General features: G+C 43.2%; 1 protein-coding gene across 1 annotated transcript in view; it reads left to right on the forward strand.

The window, feature by feature from the left end:
- Window positions 1–14,949, forward strand: part of RAPGEF3 (Rap guanine nucleotide exchange factor 3) — a 764,587-nt gene that overhangs the window by 322,744 nt on the left and 426,894 nt on the right. The gene's annotated exons all lie outside the window — the stretch shown is intronic.

A 14,949-nucleotide genomic window follows, 5' to 3' on the forward strand; every position in this document is an offset into this window, starting at 1 on the left:
AATATTCACCCACAAATCCCAAATTGATGAAAAGCTATTTTCCAAAGTGTGACTAGCTGACCTCCAAGAGCATGCCCATGGACAGGTTTAATGCAAAAAGAATGCCCTGTGTGAGCCCCTGTCAAGGGGATACACATTCCTTCATGTATGGGCAAAAAAGGCATTCAGATGCGACTTCTCCTAGATGCAGCTCGGGCACTGGGCAAAGCGGATTGGCAGCAAAACAATGGTGCCCTGGACTTGTGAATACATCGGAATAGATCTGAACGCATTTCGCACCAAAAGCAGGCCTTTTGTTCCAACTTAAGTGCATCCTGATATCTACTTGCCTACCTAAAATGTTCAAGTTCCATTAACACACCGTGCAGCCTGTGTGCTGCCACTCATCCACCAAATCAAGAGATGGATGAAACCTGGGTGCATCTGAACTCTTACTGAGAAATAGACACTCTATAACAGGGGTCTGCAACCTTTGGCTCTCCAGATGTCTTGGACTACAATTCCCATGATATCTGGCTACTGACTATGCTGGTTAGGGATGAAGGAAGTTGTAGTCCAAAACACCTGGAAAGCCACAGGTTACAGCCACCTGCTCTATAGAGACTCTGCAAACCTTGGAATAGTGTCCATAAGTAAAGGGACACATAACTGCCCACTAAAGACAATCATTCCTCAAAGAGGTTGAACCATCACAGGGGTATTGCATCGTATGTGGCACTTATCAGTGAGCTACATCTGATATCCTTTGTGAGAACGGAAGTAGAAGGCATATCCTATATACCAAGGCACCACCAACAGAAGCGATACATTTGCATTGAAGCCTGTCTGATGCCCGTTATTGGGACATTCCTTCCAGAATGGCACATAGCCACGTTATCTGCCTGTGCCACTCTTTGGAGGGTGGGGAATCACTGCTTTAAAAAGTAGCAGGCAGCGGGCACGCCCTCCAGTGTGTGATTGTCATGTCACCGTCTTCTATTTTTTGAAATTCAACATTTAAGGCCTAATTCACAGAAGCGTTTTATAAGGACACAACCCCATTGGCAAACGCTCTATGAATTAGGCCCTTCGTCTCAATAGGTGTAGCGTTCAGTATTACAAAACTAAATGTTTAGATTAAATGATAGGCATATGCAACACTTCCTTCATAATACAGCCACACTTCTGCCTTCTCTTCGCCCTGTCCTTCTGCCTGCTTCTTTTCGTCCCAGAGCAGCCCCCCTTTGTCTGAAAAGTCTATTCAATGTTTATTTTAATTTTATAAAGTGCATCCTGTAACTGAATTGCCTTTAGGCGACGATGATGCCGCACTGAAGGAGTTTGGTGGCAGGGTAGAGTTGGCAAGAGAACAGGTAACAAGCGCATGACTTTTCTGGTGACGCAGCAGCGGAAGGGTGGCTGCCAGGTGGCGGAAGGGGAAAAAGTGTAGGTATGCAATCTTGGTCGCCTGGTTACTCGTGGCGAGATACTGTGTCGCGGTCGGGATGGCACCGTGTTGCAGGTGTGTGCCTGAGTTGCATATGTTATTTTGTTGGCATGAGCTGGGCCCCATGGGGGAGAAGAAATGCTTCTGCTGGTTAAGGGTGAAGCCAGTAGAAAGGGGTGCGCGAGTTGGCCCCTTATGTGGAGATGGGCGAGATCTGGAAGTGTCAGCTTACCTATAACAGCCCTTCATCGTGTGCTATATAAAACAATAGATGGACGGCCATTCTCGGCATCTACAACAACTTGCTGCACCCCTTCAACAGGGATAATTCAGCGCTCCTCAGAGCAGAGGCTGCATCGTTTGTCTGTCCATGTGTTTTGAACAACAACTCGCCTCATCATTAGTCAGCAAAGCCAATGGGGGGAGTTCCTGGGAGGCATAGTGCAAAAGAGCTGGCTGGCTGCAGGAAGGAAAGCCCTGGCTCAGAGTCTTGGAGCTGATCTTGACATGTCCACATTTTACCAAAGACCGAAGTCAGGGAAGGTCTGAGGTCGCTAATATTCCACAGGCTGTCAACATAGTTTTCCATCCTGGTGCCAATGAGCTGCACAGTGTTCAGTTGTTTTTCATTCTTATGGGGCTTTTATTTTTTCTAGAATGTAACATTTTCCTCACATGATAGATGAGGCATGCCTTTTTCGAGCAATAAAAAAAACAACCAAGTTACCTTCTCACACATTAAGTTCTGTTGTGAATCTTTAAGTCGTGAAAGTACATGTAGAAAAACCAAAGATCTTGAGCTGAACTCCATTCTGGTATTTGTAGTTCTCCAACCACGATGTGGGAAAATAGCCCTTCAAAAATACTCGTTTTCGCTTAACACACTGCTTAAAGGAATTGTATATATTTGTCTGAATGATTTATCATGATTAGTCCCCGTTCCAAAACCACTCCAGAAATCAGAGTATTGTTAATGCCAATATAAGGATGAGGAGAGAAAGGGGAGAGGCCAAATGAGTCATGATGATTAGCCAGAGAGAGAGTGTGCTGACATTGAGAGGTTGTGTTCCATGGTCCTGGCCCTGTGCTGACTTTGCTAACATTTGAAGTGCTGTGAAAGTGCTTACTCTCTCTGCCTCATGACCTCAGTGGTAATTAGGTTCTACTTCCATTACACTGCAAGGCACTGCTGTAGGCGGGGCACATTGCTCCGTCGATCCCCAGGCTCAATTCATGTCTTGCTGCTCTTGCAAACTACAGTCAAAGCAAGAGACAACCCTTAGGGATGTAGCTCAATGTATGGTTTTGGAATATCAGCATCTGGGGCTTCTGAAATAAGATTGCTGCTAGTTTGGACAATACAGCCAAATATACAAAGCAATGCAATAAAAGCAATCGAGAAACCCCTGTGAAAACAACACTTTACTCAAGTTAGCAAAATGCAATCAAGTTCTTTTGCACTGCATTCCAAGCTCAGTTGGTGTCCTCAAACAAAATTTCTACCAACTACAGCTGGAAAGATATCTGTTCAAGTGCCTGAGTTGCAGACTGGCTTCACCACTTAACCAAAATGTGTGCTCCTGGGAACATAATTAAACATACTGTGAATTATTTGCCACAATTAGAAGTCTCTAGAAGTGATTCATCTCACACTGTCCACTACACCAAACAAATCCTCACTCATGTTCTTGGATTTGTGAGAAACCAGAGGGCATAATCACTCCTACTGCTCCTGGATCCTCTTCTCAGGTTGCTAGGGAAATGCCATTGGTTTTGGATCCTGACCCTGGGGGTGGAGAAGCGCGGGAGGATCACCTGGGTGGAGGGCCATTGGGTATTTGAAGTGGGGTACCCACAGGCGAGACATAGTATCCCCCTTTCCCTATTAGAAACCAACCTAACCCTCCCCAGGACTTTCTGGGCTATTGTAAAACATCTCCCCTCATTTTCCCACACTTTACCTATGACAGTACTGGGACGAGGAAGAGGCGACTAGGAGTAATGAACACTAGTAACTCCCTTCACCACTTTAGTACTGGGATGAGGAAGATGCCTAAAAAGTACTGTGAATGTCAGGCATGTACCTCTAACTACAGTCAGGCAAATCCAGTTGAGAAGTCACACCTGCAACCTGTTAAGTGGCTTCAGGTGTATAAGAGGAGAGGCAGAGAGCAGCAAGAAGACCGCCAACAGGGAGGGCAGTGTGGGAGAGACCAGCAGGGGACCCTGCACATGGGGAGTCAGCCGTGGTGGGGCCTGAGAGCAAGCCAGGATGCCATCAGAGGTCCCAGAAGACTTGTGGAGCCCAGGGTGAGTTGGGCTGTTAGATTTCCACGGGTGTGGGAGCCTCGGTGGTCGGGAGAACGCAGCTGTAGCTGCGGACAAGAAGGAAAGAAGAAAGGACGCTGTTTGCATCCATGGAAGAGGAGCGGAGCTGCCGGCGTGTGCTGGGAAGCACCCGGGGTGCTAGTTGGGCTCGCCGTGACTGGCCGACAGCCGGCAAAGCAGAAGGGAAGCAGCAAGGCCACTGGAGAGGAACACCAAGGACCGGTGAGTATAAGGAAATGACACTCGAAGCCGTGGTGCTCCTAGGGGCTATACATAAGTAACAATGTGCCGTATGAATCAAATTGAATACCGAACTGAATGAAAACTTTGTGGGCAAAGCTATTAAATGATGAAAGTTAAAAGGGAGAGTACCCATTTGAAAGCAAGCTATGAAATAAGAGCGCATGTATGAAAGAGCATGAGGGAAATGTGTGGAATAAATAAGACCACCACAGAGTGAACTTTATGAATGGATACAGTACGGCAAGACTCAAGACTGGCATGAGATGTGGGACACATTATGGCAAAGCCAAGAGGCTAACCAGGAGAAGCCAAGAGAGTGTGAACCTGCACATCAAGCCAAGAGGCTGATGAGGAGAAGCTAAGTGAATGTGAATATGTACATAGGGGCAAATACCCAAGAAACCTGCTTGGTCTGAAGAGCCTAGGGTTCCTGGTTGCGCGACCTGTGATGGGTGGACCATGTGGTCTGATAACTGTGCCTGGACCAGGGAGCCCTAAATTGTGAAACAAACCAAGATGGAACACTGTAAATGTACTGTGGATGCAATTCATAAAGAGTGTCAGGTTGACCTGGAGTTGCGTTGAACATTGAGAGACTGAAACAAGTACAAGTTGCTATGTTGAAGTCTTGGGGAAGGGAACCCTGAGACTTGATGAACTGCAAATGTCTTGAACACAGAGCATCAAGCCACTTTTCTTTTGAACTGTGTTGCCTTGAACTTGGGGAAGGGCAACCATGGGGATTGTGTGGAATTGCATTGCCTTGAACTTGGGGAAGGGAACCTCAAGGAGTTGTGGAACTGTTTAAACTTCGGAAAGGTAATCCTGAGACGTTTGTGAAGCTTTCTTGTACTTGGGGAAGGGGAGCTGTAAAGGGAGCTAAGAGTTGGAAGAAGCTCAGGACTTTGTGTTGATCACCATTTCATTATTGACATAGCCACACATTGTTTAGCTTTAGTTGTGAGGGCAAGAATAGGTTTTGCACCCAGACAGACTTTAAAGTTGAACTCTTTGACTCCGACTTTCCTTAGTTTGATTCAGGTATGGAAATCCCACCTTAGCATAGGGCAAGTTAGGCCTTCTACCATCTTGACATTTGATTTAATAAACCATTTCATTATTGAACTTTGAATCTGTTGTCTGTTCATGCTTCTCGATGCCTTCACAGACTATGGGCCTCATCAGGAGTTGGGCAAAGTGGTAAAAATATGACAGTAGCACTATTACTGCTGCATTACCGCTCCGCCCAATCCCGAGTTGGGGGAAACTCTGAGCATTTACCTCCACTCAGAGCTGGAGGTGAATGCATTGACTTTCTGTCTGCTTTCGGGCACAATTACTGCAGCGCAATAACTGCTGATGTAATTGTGCCGAAAATTCCCCATTGAGTCCCAGGGACGCAAAATAAATTGGAACTTACTGCTCCACCGCAATTTGTGATAGCGCCGGACCAAGTTGCGGTAACACTAATTGTGTTGGGCAGTATCCTGGCAGATTTACCACTGCAATACCCCCCACTCCTGATAGATCGCGATATATAGTAATACCAGTGGTCTTTCGTGCATGGGGCATCACAAAGTTCCCATGATCCTATCAAGTATCACACTCATTCCGTGATGTCACTGTTGTCATGACGTATGCATATTATGGGGGGTGCACATATTTTGCAGCAAAGGGCCCCGCAAAATCTATGTTCGGTACTGGCCACATTGATGCTGTTGGTCCCTCTACCCTTTCTTGCTGGTCATTTGTTTACAGAATGAGTTGAACTGTGCAACCATGATTTAATTATATAGCAAACCTGAGAGAGGTGTATGTACAGCATGCAGAATGGATGTAAATGGAACCAACCACCTGAGACCATGCTGAGTGACCCAATACACGCATTTGCATGATCTCATGATGTATTGTTGGGGGCAGGTGTTCTATTCCTTGGCTGCTGCCTCCCCGTGCCCTTCCTAGGCCTTCTTCAGGCAATGCTAGATCGCTAAGCAACGCCTCCTTATTAGAACACTCCTCAATTTCAGATTCCACTTAAAGCACTGACAACAAGTCTCAGCAGAAAGGCATCAGTGTAGTAGCCCTCCTGTCTGGTAGCCCAGGTACTGAGCCCGAAGCCCCTGGTTCTCACTGCCACAGAGGCATTTCACCATGAAAGTGACTTGAACAATTCAACGTGCTGAGAAGACCTTTCCATCGATTTTTGTTGTTGTTGTATTATCTGAAGCAGTGGGCAGGAAAAGCCATTCTTAGGACATCTTTTATTTTCACGGCACAGCTATTCTTTCATGGGCTCACTGTTAAGTGTGACTGAGTCCTCAGGGTGGACAGTAACCAGGCTCGGACTGCCCTATACAGCAACAGGGCAATGCCCGAACCAAAAACACTAAATGCTAGTGTGGGCCCGTTTTTTGGGGTAATGTGGGACACTTTTTTGGCCAATGTGGTTTAGTTCGATAGTTACTTCACTATGTGGCTAGTAGTTGTGAGCATTGTTGTTGAATAAATATTCTTTAGATTGCACAATTTTCATCACATTTTCTAAAAAATACTCCACCTTCTGTACTATGCAAACAGTCTCTCACAAATTGCCATTTGCAACTGTGTGCCACTTTATCAATTGTATGCCCCAGTGCAACCCTGCCCTGACAGTAACATGGACACTCTCGCCATGCCTCACCCTCATGGCATGGCCAAGTGCGACAGCGCCATGACCTGTCACGCAGAGTAGCTGTTTCTATTCTTGGAAACCGGCGACTCCAATGAAATGTCAAAACAACCCATAACTCCACTCCCTAATTGCCGCTCTGGCCTTTACAATCAGCTTTCTATTTTTGGTGTCTCGGTCTTGGAACAAAAAGATTATTTTTAGATTGCATGTCAGGAAGGAGGTGGGGTTCGATGCTACACGCACATGTAGCATCTTGACTTCTTTCTTGTTCAGCGCCGAGAATGATCTACGCGGTTAGGACCAGGCCATGGTGTTCTGTGCCGCCCTCGTATACGGCTGGCTCCTACAGCGCCTAGAAGGGGACCTCTTCATGCAGCTCTATTTCCCCCCCCCCCCCCCCACCTTTCTAGGATTCCCGACAGCCCAACACCTCCTTACCCCCATAACAAAATGTAGGGCGCTGCCTCAGTGATTATTCCACCTGTACCTGAAAGGCACGCGCATAACTGTGTCACAGTGAAATGTAACCCACGTCCTAGTGGTGAAACAAGAAAATGGGTCCCCTTGGACTGCTGCCACAAGAAGAAGCAGAGGGTTTCAGGCCTTGAGTGCTGCAGCAAGGGGGTCACAGCACAGGGGCCCTTCTATGCCCCTCTCACTGCCCCTAAATTACAATAATGACGAAGTGTTGAAATTGCTACCGGGTCTTCAATCTTCACCAGTGCCAGTTTGACAGTTAGTACCTTATTGGAAACCCATGGTGTGCACTCCCCTGTACATCCCACCCTCAGCCGCCACCCGCCCGGCAGCGCCAAGGGTTAATCTGCAGTCAACATCCCAATATTCAACTGCCTGGGAGCCCAGCAACTCATGCCTCTTATTCGGACATCAGTCGGCAAACCAGAACCCACCTGCTCCCTCCCGTTACTGTCTTTTTCTCTGAAAAATGATATCTTTGCACGCATTCTTAAAGCAACGCCATTCCTGTTTTGTCGACTTTACGAACACCTTTTCAAAGCAAGGTCGCAGTGGGCCAGATGCAATTGCTTAGGCAATGAGCGCAGAAAAATCTTTCAACTGTACCCTTTCCCCACCATTAGGGTGGGCTCCATGATTAACTAAAGCGTGTGTGTCCCGTCCTTTGGTTAGTCAGGAACTACCTCAGTGCTCTTCTAGATGAGCCGGGGTCCGAAACCCGCAGGCACAATATTTTGATTCTGTTAAGTGGGTACTTTAAAGAAGCGCACATCGGTGTATTAGCATCGTAGACATTGGTGCTTTGGTAAGTATGTGGGGCACTGGCAGTCTGTATGGGCACCCTGATATAGTGAATAAGTGGCAAACCCAGTGAGATACTTTCGATATGTATACATTTACCATAGTCGGTGCTAATAAATTGCTTATTACTTGTCTTATGCCCTGAACAATGGGTACTATGGCATATTGTTATTAACACTGATCCAGATCCAAATGTATATAAACATTCGAGGTCCAAGCAGGCAAGAACGACGCAAACTATTCAGAGTGGAAATACAAAATGGCTCAAAAGATTCAAGTATTACAAATGGAACTCCTACCACTCTTAGGCCACCAAGAATAACTTCCCAATCAATATGCATCTTCAACAGATGTATTAGATTCATACGATTGTTACATAAGCATAGCACTTTGTAACCGAGTTAATTACATCTACAGTTAATTAAACTTTCTACGTGTTATGCAAAGCTAAATCTGAATTCACCATATAATTTATACATTTACATCGCTTGTGAAGTCACAAAAACATGCATTAGTGTCTACATGACCACAACAACATACATACGTGGGTAAAAACATAACCAGAAGTTGAAAAAACTCTATAACCAAAATGAATCGAAACCTATCTCTTCATTCCTAACTCTTCGCTTGGGTAGCACCAAGTGTGGAATTTCAAGTAGCCCTATCATATGGGTCACTTTATTCAGTGCTATGTTTTTGACAACACCAGGATCAGGACTCAAAATTAGAAAATGACTAGTAAGAACAGAATTACACAGAGCAATATGGGCAGAATATTGAAGGTAATGCAACAAGGCCTAATTGTAAGTAACCAACCTAGGCTATTCCTTTTAAATATTTTTGGGAGAAATGGAGCAATATAGTAGATAAATGCGGCAGAGAATGGCTAGTATTGATCATGGAGACAGCAAGGACAGGAGCAAAAACACTTGGGTATTAATTGGAAAAATTAGACGGTGTATCAAAAAACTTATATCATTGGATAATTATAAGGAAAGGTTGGAAGACATCAACCATGAGAGTCAAAAATGTGTGGGATTTATGGAATATATACCCGAGGAATAAGTGAAAAAACAGAGGAAAGAAATTTCAATTATAAACATGAGGGGGCTTTCCTGTATGATGCAGAGGACTTAACCAACCTAAGAGTCAGAGACACATCCTACAGTTCTACTAGTGGTAGTGACGAAGAAGCAGGGCCTTCTCTTCCAACAACAATGCCAACAGGGAAATAAGAGTTCCCATAGAGAGAAACAAAGACAACATTTTTTAGGCCAAAGAAGGTGTGGAAATCAACCTTCGATGGAGCAGGGGAAAAAGGCGACACGAAGCAGGATCATTTTGTCCTGGTTTAAGGGCTCGGTTATGTATTAACAACACCAGGTGACCATTTTGAGTTCACAAACAAGGTCTGTTTGTTTATGAGGATAATTAAACTTAAGCAATCGTTTAAAATGTATGGTTATGATGGTACCCACGATGTCAGCGGTCCATACCTGGTGGTGTATGCAAAAGGAAGGATGCTAAAGTGCTTCAGCCCATGATCACAACTGTGAATCTACACTCAGTACTCATATTTCAAGAAAATATATTAAGAATTTTATTCAACATACCACACACATAAAACACAAAAAATCATGTTGAACACAATATAAAAATAAAATAAAAAAGACTCGCACTCCACAGAAATACACAAATGTATGCACAAAACGTCAATAATGGAGAAGATCACAATAACCCAATGACAAATGGTTTACAATCACTTCAATGCGTAACTCTTTGGACAATTCTATTGAACCATATAGCCTGACTTGCACAAGTTTTTGTCCGAACAACATAATAAATATATAGACATTCATCAAGGGTGTAGTTCACTTCTTCTGTGTGTTTTGTCTGAAGGGCAACATATGGAATTGAACTTCCTGGGACGCTAGTCTTCCTATAGATTCTTGATAAGCTTGGACTTGATTATCCCATTGCTTGGTGCAACTGATAAATGTTGCTGGAACTGGCTTCCTTTACTAGGGAATGTCAGTCTTCCACCCGATAACCTTCCCATTAATAGCAATGACCTGATTCAAGGTCTGGAAATAGTGCTAAGTAGGCCGCTGTCCTGGTGTCATGAACCCCAATCTAATTTGGGAGTTTTCCAACGTAGTATGACCCCGGGAATTCCTCAATAGCTGTGTTAGATGTATCACTGTGGCAGGGACCATAAATCAATCCCTCAAAGGAAGGCACCAAAAAAAATGGTCGGCCACTGGTAAAGATCACTCTCAACCTCAGTGTCTACCGGTTTTATGCTGGATGGATGATGGTACCCACAATGACACCGGTCCATACCTACCATCTCCCTTCCATCTCCCCTCCCCCTGTGAGAACCCCTAAATCCATAGAATTCAAAAATTGGTACTTAAAGACATTGAACAAATTGAAACAGCCAGCAAGAAAAATGATTTCAATAGTACAAAGGTTGAGGTAGAGTCCCTTAAATGACTAGAGATGAATGATAACATTGTTAGAAGACATGGACAGGAGATGTCATACTAATTATAGACGAGCACAAATACTTGATGGAATGTTGGTGCCTGCTTGATAACACTAACAGTTATGAAGGGTATCCAGGTGATACTACTGAAAGATGGCATCTTAGAAATATCAAATACTTAGCAGAATTATTATTAGCAGAAAATAATTTTAATTCCTGACACAACAAGAGACACAGCCACCCATATTTTACATTCTCCCTAATGTTCATAAATGCTTACACGCAACTCCAATAATACCTATTGTGTCTGGAAATTGTTCTATTCTGTATCCTCTCACAAAGTATGCACATTTCTTTTGAAGGGACTATATTCCCAAAATGCAGTCATGTATTAAAGACACCACCCATGTAATTACCATGGAAGAGATTTGGGAAATCGATCCAGCACAAACAATTGTATTCACTTTTAACATCAAATTGCTCCAAATAAGATTATCCTAGGAGGAAACCATATGATTAGAATCCGACCCACTGACAATAGCTCCACCACATGAAGCTTCTAAGGATTGTATCATGCAATGTATGGAAAGTACCCTAAGAGAAAATGTCTTCCAGTTAGACAGGATATTCTTCCACCAAGTAGGCGGGACAGCAATGGGGGCCATTCTTTTCCCCAAGCATTGCTAACTTGTATTTCAAAAATGTTGAAATTAAGCATGTATACTCGCCATACAAAAACATTCAAATTATATATGGATTAATGGAAGAGATACATAGATGGCATATTGGCGGTATGGTTGGGCGCAGAAGCGGAGATACTCAAATTTGTAAACTGGATTAATACCTTAGACTGTCACCTGACATTTTACCTCTGCCCTGAGCAAAAGGTAAATTAGTGTTCTAGACCTTACAATCTATAAGGCTGAGCAAGCATTTGGAGTAAGACCGTTACACAAAACAGATAGGAATGTATTATTTATGTATGGCTCTTTCCATCCACATAGCTTATAAGAACACTAGCTCTATGTCCAATGTTCACATATTTGCATGAAAAGTCCCAAGATAACTGTTTTCAATGCGAAACCAGCTGCCTCTCAGGATAGCTGCTACAGTGTGGCTAACCAGAGAAATTAAAAAAAAGATCTACAAAAAGGGCTCACAATAACAATAGGGAAAGGCTTCTTGGTAGCAACAAAACTGGAGTAAAAGAGGAATTGTTAGTCTTTTACAAAAGTAAGCACAGTACACAATGTTTACATATAAATGTATTTACCAAAAACCATATTACAGGCTTGAATTATTGTATTGAGTGGAAATAAGCCTGATACATTTGTCTTGACCATATTACTCCTTAAAACGCCTTTAGTATAAATGGTAGTTTCCTGACACAAAAAAATGTATGTGTTCTGGATTTGTTGTACACACCCCATGGCTTCCCTCCGTTGAGGCTCAAAAATTGCATTCTAGTCTTTTTCAGTATTTGGAGGAAAAGGGGCCATAACTTAGACACCCGTGTCTACATACACATGACACCATCACATTATGGCTCAAACGCACTTGATAACGTCATCCGGTAAATATAACAGCATCATTTGAAAATGGAATGAGTGAACAGGAGGCAGCAGGCACATAGATTGTGAGTCTGCCTACATGTTGACGATAAGATATATGTTTTCTAAGGAGTAGATATGTACAGTTCTTCAAAGTCCTGGCAATAGATATAGGTAACACAAGTATTTTTTATTGGTTTACCACATAGAACACACCATAGAGAGCACAAGTATGTGGAAAGAATGGGGTATGCCTGCACAATATAGGAACAGACATTGATGGACGGGCTATTACTAACAGATCAGTAAGTATTTAGAGTTTTTCTTAAACACCTAAGTAACACAGCAACCAATTTGTTGACATAAAGATTAAAGGGGGTCCACCATCCATCACTGGATATTAACTAGGTATGTTGCTATTTCCCACAATAGACAGTTTGAACACTGATTTGACAACCGTATAATTCCAAATGAAATAGTGATTTGGGATGTCCCAAGACAGACAGAGAGTTGACAAAAGAAAAAAGGTGATTTCTGGAAGGTTTACAATTAATCTTAACCTCTGACATCATTCAGAGCAAACCTCCAGACCATTGTTCTTCACCTGCCACGAGAAAGACCATATGCAAATCAGGCTTTGTCCCACCTCAAAATGGGTAGTCCAGCCAAAGCTGCTTGGTCACATCCCTTCTGCACACGACCACAGGCATCCCCAAGCATGTTTCTGCCTCATTGGGCATAATCAGTGAGGTTTACTTTGGGGTTTTAGGCCTAGCAGGCACAGGACCCATGTTTGGGCATACCCATTCCATTCTGGGTGACAAGACAAAGCAAGATAGGCAATTGCTGGAAGGTTTAAAATTAAACTTTACCTCTGGCATTGCTCTGGGCAAACTTCCAGACCATCGTTCTTCACCTGCCAAGCCATTACAAAAAGGGTAAAAGACAATTGTATAAATGCAATAGATCTGTTAAAGATACTTACTGAGGGGTAGATCGTCTTGTGACGTAAGAGTGGAGTTCCATTTTTAGTATATAAGTAGTTGTCCTGGGTTGATTCTCCTACTTAAAGTAAGACTGACCATCTGCAGCTTTGGTTTCCGGGTTCCCACTGATTGGTAAAAATGATTCATGAGGTGAGATATATAGTATTGCAGTATATAGTATTGCTTGTTTCATTTCAATAGTGTGACACATTTTCTTTCTTTTTTTTGGTTTAATTTATATTCACTCTCATTTTAAATAGGACAGAGTGGTGACACAGGGTGTAAAAGCAAGGTGTAATAATCAAGACCTTACGCTTAAAGGAATGGCTCCTTCCTATAACCTGGGTTCACACCCCAATCACTCCCCACCCAACCTGAGGGTCTGGGACCTGCTCCTACCCCACTTTGTTAATGTCAGCGCCCCACTACCTTGTATTAATCCCTTGTGATCTGCTTCCCTAACCTTATATTTCCCCATATGAATTGTAAAGCGCTCTGTTGATTCCTGATGCTAGATCCATACTCAATAAATACCCTGATGATGATAATTTTGATGATGATGATAATGTACCTCACATGTCACGATTTATTAGGCGGTCACTCTCAACTTGGGGAGTTCCTTTCCCCCAAGCAAGTTTGCGCGCACCCAAAGCGCTTATACAGATTCAACTTTAGTGAGACCTCCAACCTATCTCACACCACCCAGCAAATACCCTAGGTACAACAAATGAGCTAGGCACCAGGCTGGTGTATAGTAAGAATAAATATGTATTGAATGCTTGACAAAGAATAATAACACAACCAAAACCTCAGCCACCTACGCTGTGGCACAACCCAATATCACAATCTCAAATTACTTGCACCAATTGACTGACTTATATTTTGAATGGATTTAGAGATACTACAACACACAGGAAACATTTAGAGACGGGCAGTTATCACATTACATCAGATTTCTTGCAATTTCCCCCACAAACAATATGACTCAGACAGTGATTGCTAAGTCTGTCATCAAGCTATTTTCTCCCAGCAACTCATCCCACTCCAGGCATCAATTAGATATGACCCCCTCTGGTTTGGAGGCAAGGTACAGGTAGTGGCAATACAATGGAAACATTGTTCTGGGTTTTTATTAAAAGGCAGGGTTTGGAAAAAAGACACAAAGAAAAAAAAATGTTTGGGCTTTTTAATTAAAAAGGCAAAGTCAGTAAAGGAAATCAAAGGGAAAATCGTGTTGGGCTTTCTATTTGCATGAAATGAAGGGCCTTGGGATTCTGATTTGGAAGGCAAGTAAATCAATGGAAAATTTCGTTTTGCACACACTCTACATTCACTTGAATGGCAGAGTTTTAGGGTTACTTATTTTGGGCTTATGGACACCCACCCTTCTGTACATATGACCGGGGTTTCAGAAAAGTAGAGTCACCCAAGTACTTTATTGTCTATACTGGCTCTAACACACTGGGCATGAACTTTGGTTGTTTTGAACTCTAACAATACTCATCCCGTTGTTTTCTATATCGGATGTAATTCATTTTATTCAATGTGCCAAGGATCTACACAGTTTCACCCCTCCCACAATTTAATAGAAAAGAGTAAGGCAGGCACTTCCCAACACAATTCAATTTAAATGGATGTGGCGATTTTCTATAGTGGAATTAATTTGAGTTAGATTTAATAAAATGTGCCAAGGGTCTCCCCAGTTCCACCCCTAACTGCTATGCGATTGGAAGATTAAGGCTGGCAGTTCCCCCCCCCCCCCACACACACACTTATGTTGGCATTTGGATTGATCTACTTACATGGGAGGCCTTGGTTATGGGGCATCCAGGGAAAAAGCACACTTTTGAAATTATACCTACCTGGACGGAAATAAGTCTCCACCTGGACCAATCATGCACACATCCCTATGTGTTAAGTATTTTCAGGTCAGTAGCTTCCCCCAACTTGGTTCGACACCAGTGAGTGTGTCCAGGTTT

Source organism: Ambystoma mexicanum, chromosome 3q (assembly GCF_040938575.1).
Source record: "Ambystoma mexicanum isolate Mex_15411 chromosome 3q, UKY_AmexF1_1, whole genome shotgun sequence".
NCBI lineage: Eukaryota > Metazoa > Chordata > Amphibia > Caudata > Ambystomatidae > Ambystoma > Ambystoma mexicanum.